The sequence below is a fragment of the Schistocerca americana genome, unplaced genomic scaffold, assembly GCF_021461395.2.
Source record: "Schistocerca americana isolate TAMUIC-IGC-003095 unplaced genomic scaffold, iqSchAmer2.1 HiC_scaffold_124, whole genome shotgun sequence".
NCBI lineage: Eukaryota > Metazoa > Arthropoda > Insecta > Orthoptera > Acrididae > Schistocerca > Schistocerca americana.
In genome coordinates this window covers 80,335-87,500 of record NW_025725308.1, presented here as the reverse complement: position 1 = coordinate 87,500, position 7,166 = coordinate 80,335, and the positions used below count along the sequence as shown (strand labels likewise).

General features: G+C 51.3%; 1 non-coding gene across 1 annotated transcript in view; it reads right to left on the bottom strand.

The window, feature by feature from the left end:
* LOC124563846 overlaps positions 1 to 1,601 on the bottom strand; it is a 1,910-nt gene extending 309 nt beyond the window's left edge. The window contains exon 1 of the ribosomal RNA XR_006970375.1: positions 1 to 1,601. This exon is cut by the window's left edge and continues 309 nt beyond it. This is a non-coding gene — a ribosomal RNA (small subunit ribosomal RNA).
* Positions 1,602 to 7,166: the final 5,565 nt, after the last annotated feature.

Genomic DNA, 7,166 nt, shown 5'->3' with positions numbered 1-7,166 from the left:
GAAGACACGCTGATTCCTTCAGTGTAGCGCGCGTGCGGCCCAGAACATCTAAGGGCATCACAGACCTGTTATTGCTCAATCTCGTGCGGCTAGAAGCCGCCTGTCCCTCTAAGAAGAAAAGTAATCGCTGACAGCACGAAGGATGTCACGCGACTAGTTAGCAGGCTAGAGTCTCGTTCGTTATCGGAATTAACCAGACAAATCGCTCCACCAACTAAGAACGGCCATGCACCACCACCCACCGAATCAAGAAAGAGCTATCAATCTGTCAATCCTTCCGGTGTCCGGGCCTGGTGAGGTTTCCCGTGTTGAGTCAAATTAAGCCGCAGGCTCCACTCCTGGTGGTGCCCTTCCGTCAATTCCTTTAAGTTTCAGCTTTGCAACCATACTTCCCCCGGAACCCAAAAGCTTTGGTTTCCCGGAGGCTGCCCGCCGAGTCATCGGAGGAACTGCGGCGGATCGCTGGCTGGCATCGTTTATGGTTAGAACTAGGGCGGTATCTGATCGCCTTCGAACCTCTAACTTTCGTTCTTGATTAATGAAAACATACTTGGCAAATGCTTTCGCTTCTGTTCGTCTTGCGACGATCCAAGAATTTCACCTCTAACGTCGCAATACGAATGCCCCCGCCTGTCCCTATTAATCATTACCTCGGGTTCCGAAAACCAACAAAATAGAACCGAGGTCCTATTCCATTATTCCATGCACACAGTATTCAGGCGGGCTTGCCTGCTTTAAGCACTCTAATTTGTTCAAAGTAAACGTGCCGGCCCACCGAGACACTCACTCAAGAGCACCCTGGTAGGATTGCAACGGGGTCCGCCTCGGGACGCACGAGCACGCACGAGGCGCGTCGCACGCCTTCAGCTCGCCCCACCGGCAGGACGTCCCACGATACATGCCAGTTAAACACCGACGGGCGGTGAACCAACAGCGTGGGACACAAATCCAACTACGAGCTTTTTAACCGCAACAACTTTAATATACGCTATTGGAGCTGGAATTACCGCGGCTGCTGGCACCAGACTTGCCCTCCAATAGATACTCGTTAAAGGATTTAAAGTGTACTCATTCCGATTACGGGGCCTCGGATGAGTCCCGTATCGTTATTTTTCGTCACTACCTCCCCGTGCCGGGAGTGGGTAATTTGCGCGCCTGCTGCCTTCCTTGGATGTGGTAGCCGTTTCTCAGGCTCCCTCTCCGGAATCGAACCCTGATTCCCCGTTACCCGTTACAACCATGGTAGGCGCAGAACCTACCATCGACAGTTGATAAGGCAGACATTTGAAAGATGCGTCGCCGGTACGAGGACCGTGCGATCAGCCCAAAGTTATTCAGAGTCACCAAGGCAAACGGACCGGACGAGCCGACCGATTGGTTTTGATCTAATAAAAGCGTCCCTTCCATCTCTGGTCGGGACTCTGTTTGCATGTATTAGCTCTAGAATTACCACAGTTATCCAAGTAACGTGGGTACGATCTAAGGAACCATAACTGATTTAATGAGCCATTCGCGGTTTCACCTTAATGCGGCTTGTACTGAGACATGCATGGCTTAATCTTTGAGACAAGCATATGACTACTGGCAGGATCAACCAGGGAGCTGCGTCAACTAGAGCTGAGCAGCCGGCCGCCCGGGAGTGTGTCCCGGGGGCCCGCGCGAACACGCAAGCGTCCGCTCAATTATTCTGCAAACAGGAGGAGGCTGAGCTCCCCTGCACGATACACCTCGAAACCCTCTCAGGTCCCGGCGGCGCGCAGCGCCGTCCTAAGTACTTGGTCGGGTTCGAGAGAGGCGCAATCGCCCGGAGTTTGGCGAGTAGACGCTTTAGGTGCGACCACCCGTGCTCCCAACTGAGCTTGCCGCTGCCGACAGAGGCCCGGGAGCGTGCTGTCGTGGCATTGCCGGCGGGAGACAACACGCGCCACCTACGGTGGCCGGCAGCTCCAACGCCAGCGCCACAGAAGGACAAAAGCCCCACTTGGGTGCCGAAGCGAACTCTCCCAGCACAGCGCACGCGCCAACACGTCCGCACAGCTGCGATACAAACCACCTGCGAGAACCGCAGAGGCGACCGAGCAGCAGACGGCGTCGCGGCGCCGAGCGCCGGGCGGCGGCGCATCCTCAGCGCACACAGTCCTCAATCGGACCAGCACACTGCAGATGTCCACCGCGCTTCGCACCGGGCCCGCGAGGACCTACTTTGGCCGCACGGCGCCGCGTGCAGGGTGCGCCGGCGCGCAGCTGCGCCGCCTGCCGCCTCCGTCGGCCGGCGCGCCTGCCACTGGCCGCCCCCACCAGCCGGCTGTAGCGCGTGCGCCCACGCACCGCGCGGCCAGCACGCCGGGAGGCCCCCCCTCACCGGCCGGGGACGGTCCCACCCAGCCACCGCCGCGTATCGCTTCACACCCACATGCCATTCACGTTCGTGGGCATGGTGGGTATCGCTGAAACAACCGGTTGGTAGCTCAACCGATCGTCGCCATCACTGATTCACCTCTAGCGAGAACAACCGCACCACAACGGTTTACCAGTTGTTCATTTGCGTAACGTCACCAGCAAACGTAGACGTCCATCGCCATTTGCAAATTCAACGATTGTTGCATGCCTGTGTCAGGTGTCACGACACACTATGTCTGCCCACATACACGCAACAACATGTGCACGCTTCGCGAACACGTGGAAGGTGGCCCCCGTACGTATGCGATGTCCATTGCGCGAACGACTGTCAACCGGCCTCTGTCGCATGTCGCAGATGTGGAACGCAGTGCACCATGCTGTCACGGTGTGTGAGAAGAGACGACTACGTCTGACAACACGCGCCACTACATCAACAGACGGCTCATGCTGATCGCCATCCAGGGCATACCACACTGCAATCCGGCTCTTATAGGGAGACGACACATAGCTGAGTGCACAACAGTTGGACCGCATGGTTCGCCGTTGTTGGCGCAGTCGTTGTACGGTCACATGTACCACGATGTATCATTCAGTACATGAGGACCAATGTGCAGTACAGTGTGTGATTTGGACGTACAACATCAGCGGACAGTTGACACAGGCCGTACCACAGCGTAGGCTAAGTGCTTCGCCATGCGAATGCCAATGAACAACTGCGAAGGGCATTGAGCATGTACGTCCTGCTGCCATCCACATTACAGTGTATCGCTGCAAGGTGTTTAACATGAAGCGATACACTGGGGACCAGGCAGTGCGAGTAGCAAACTATATTGCGGGGGTTGCAGTTAGGCAACACTACACTAATTTAACGCGTCGTATGACAATTACAGAGCGGGTTAAGGCCCAACGTGTGTTGGGTTAAGGCCCAACGTGTGTTGGGTTAAGGCCCAACGTGTGTTGGGTTAAGGCCCAACGTGTGTTGGGTTAAGGCCCAACGTGTGTTGGGTTAAGGCCCAACGTGTGTTGGGTTAAGGCCCAACGTGTGTTGGGTTAAGGCCCAACGTGTGTTGGGTTAAGGCCCAACGTGTGTTGGGTTAAGGCCCAACGTGTGTTGGGTTAAGGCCCAACGTGTGTTGGGTTAAGGCCCAACGTGTGTTGGGTTAAGGCCCAACGTGTGTTGGGTTAAGGCCCAACGTGTGTTGGGTTAAGGCCCAACGTGTGTTGGGTTAAGGCCCAACGTGGGTTGGGTTAAGGCGCAACGTGGGTTGGGTTAAGGCCCAACGTGGGTTGGGTTAAGGCGCAACGTGGGTTGGGTTAAGGCGCAACGTGGGTTGGGTTAAGGCGCAACGTGGGTTAGGTTAAGGCGCAACGTGGGTTAGGTTAAGGCGCAACGTGGGTTAGGTTAAGGCGCAATATAGGTTAGGTTAAGGCGCAATATAGGTTAGGTTAAGGCGCAATATAGGTTAGGTTAAGGCGCAATATAGGTTAGGTTAAGGCGCAATATAGGTTAGGTTAAGGCGCAATATAGGTTAGGTTAAGGCGCAACGTAGGTTAGGTTAAGGCGCAACATAGGTTAGGTTAAGGCGCAACATAGGTTAGGTTAAGGCGCAACATGGGTTAGGTTAAGGCGCAATATAGGTTAGGTTAAGGCACAATATGGGTTAGGTTAAGGCACAATATGGGTTAGGTTAAGGCACAATATGGGTTAGGTTAAGGCACAATATGGGTTAGGTTAAGGCACAATATGGGTTAGGTTAAGGCACAATATGGGTTAGGTTAAGGCACAATATGGGTTAGGTTAAGGCACAATATGGGTTAGGTTAAGGCACAATATGGGTTAGGTTAAGGCACAATATGGGTTAGGTTAAGGCACAATATGGGTTAGGTTAAGGCACAATATGGGTTAGGTTAAGGCACAATATGGGTTAGGTTAAGGCACAATATGGGTTAGGTTAAGGCACAATATGGGTTAGGTTAAGGCACAATATGGGTTAGGTTAAGGCACAATATGGGTTAGGTTAAGGCACAATATGGGTTAGGTTAAGGCACAATATGGGTTAGGTTAAGGCACAATATGGGTTAGGTTAAGGCACAATATGGGTTAGGTTAAGGCACAATATGGGTTAGGTTAAGGCACAATATGGGTTAGGTTAAGGCACAATATGGGTTAGGTTAAGGCACAATATGGGTTAGGTTAAGGCACAATATGGGTTAGGTTAAGGCACAATATGGGTTAGGTTAAGGCACAATATGGGTTAGGTTAAGGCACAATATGGGTTAGGTTAAGGCACAATATGGGTTAGGTTAAGGCACAATGTGGGTTAGGTTAAGGCACAACGTGGGTTAGGTTAAGGCACAACGTGGGTTAGGTTAAGGCACAACGTGGGTTAGGTTAAGGCACAACGTGGGTTAGGTTAAGGCACAACGTGGGTTAGGTTAAGGCACAACGTGGGTTAGGTTAAGGCACAACGTGGGTTAGGTTAAGGCACAACGTGGGTTAGGTTAAGGCACAACGTGGGTTAGGTTAAGGCACAATACGGGTTAGGTTAAGGCACAATACGGGTTAGGTTAAGGCACAATACGGGTTAGGTTAAGGCACAATACGGGTTAGGTTAAGGCACAATACGGGTTAGGTTAAGGCACAATACGGGTTAGGTTAAGGCACAATACGGGTTAGGTTAAGGCACAATACGGGTTAGGTTAAGGCACAATACGGGTTAGGTTAAGGCACAATACGGGTTAGGTTAAGGCACAATACGGGTTAGGTTAAGGCACAATACGGGTTAGGTTAAGGCACAATACGGGTTAGGTTAAGGCACAATACGGGTTAGGTTAAGGCACAATACGGGTTAGGTTAAGGCACAATACGGGTTAGGTTAAGGCACAATACGGGTTAGGTTAAGGCACAATACGGGTTAGGTTAAGGCACAATACGGGTTAGGTTAAGGCACAATATGGGTTAGGTTAAGGCACAATATGGGTTAGGTTAAGGCACAATATGGGTTAGGTTAAGGCACAATATGGGTTAGGTTAAGGCACAATATGGGTTAGGTTAAGGCACAATATGGGTTAGGTTAAGGCACAATATGGGTTAGGTTAAGGCACAATATGGGTTAGGTTAAGGCACAATATGGGTTAGGTTAAGGCACAATATGGGTTAGGTTAAGGCACAATATGGGTTAGGTTAAGGCACAATATGGGTTAGGTTAAGGCACAATATGGGTTAGGTTAAGGCACAACGTGGGTTAGGTTAAGGCACAACGTGGGTTAGGTTAAGGCACAACGTGGGTTAGGTTAAGGCACAACGTGGGTTAGGTTAAGGCACAACGTGGGTTAGGTTAAGGCACAACGTGGGTTAGGTTAAGGCACAACGTGGGTTAGGTTAAGGCACAACGTGGGTTAGGTTAAGGCACAACGTGGGTTAGGTTAAGGCACAACGTGGGTTAGGTTAAGGCACAATACGGGTTAGGTTAAGGCACAATACGGGTTAGGTTAAGGCACAATACGGGTTAGGTTAAGGCACAATACGGGTTAGGTTAAGGCACAATACGGGTTAGGTTAAGGCACAATACGGGTTAGGTTAAGGCACAATACGGGTTAGGTTAAGGCACAATACGGGTTAGGTTAAGGCACAATACGGGTTAGGTTAAGGCACAACGTGGGTTAGGTTAAGGCACAACGTGGGTTAGGTTAAGGCACAACGTGGGTTAGGTTAAGGCACAACGTGGGTTAGGTTAAGGCACAACGTGGGTTAGGTTAAGGCACAACGTGGGTTAGGTTAAGGCACAACGTGGGTTAGGTTAAGGCACAATACGGGTTAGGTTAAGGCACAATACGGGTTAGGTTAAGGCACAATACGGGTTAGGTTAAGGCACAATACGGGTTAGGTTAAGGCACAATACGGGTTAGGTTAAGGGACAATACGGGTTAGGTTAAGGCACAATACGGGTTAGGTTAAGGCACAATACGGGTTAGGTTAAGGCACAATACGGGTTAGGTTAAGGTACACATTGTTGTAAGGAAAGGTGTTTTGGGGGGGGGGGGGGCCGGTTTGTTGATTGTGATTATCGTAAGTAAATGACTGCGGCATCATCTGATTTGCCACGTCAGGGTGCACCTTTGGCTCATAACAGGCGGCGCTCTGATTCCATGCTTGTGGCAGACCTGTGTCTTTCATTCCTGCCATTGTTTGTGTGCTGTGACAGGAGGCAGTATTGTGATGTTGGGTGTACCCCTGTGTAGGACATGTGTGGGTGTTGGTGGCTTAGCTGAGCAATGGTGGTTGTCGGAAGGGTGGGATATTCTGTTTTGTGAGTGGACCTCCCGGTCTGGTTATGATAGTGTGGATAGTCTAATGTGGCGGAGAGGATGCACTGGGTGTTGTTCCATGCTGGTGCTTACATATTGTCTCTGTGCCTGTTACAGGCAGAGAGTAGTGCGTGATAAGAGTGTCTGGCTGACGTGTGGTTGTGATTGTGAGCAGAGTCTTTCAGCATGTATACGGACAGTTGTATACATTATCTGTATTTTGATGGCTCTATCTATTACTAATCAGCGCCGTGTATACGTTTCATCCGGTTCCAGTCGAAACTGTTGTATCTCTGTACATTAGTGACACGGCGAGGCCGCCATGTAGTTACTCGTCTCGGCAGCTTCCACCGGTGTATGGCAAATGATTATAAGGAATCAGTCTAGTCGTCAATACCGATAGTGTGACGTCACATGTCTGGGGTGGGGGACGCTGCGCCCTTCCGGTGGGTCATGGC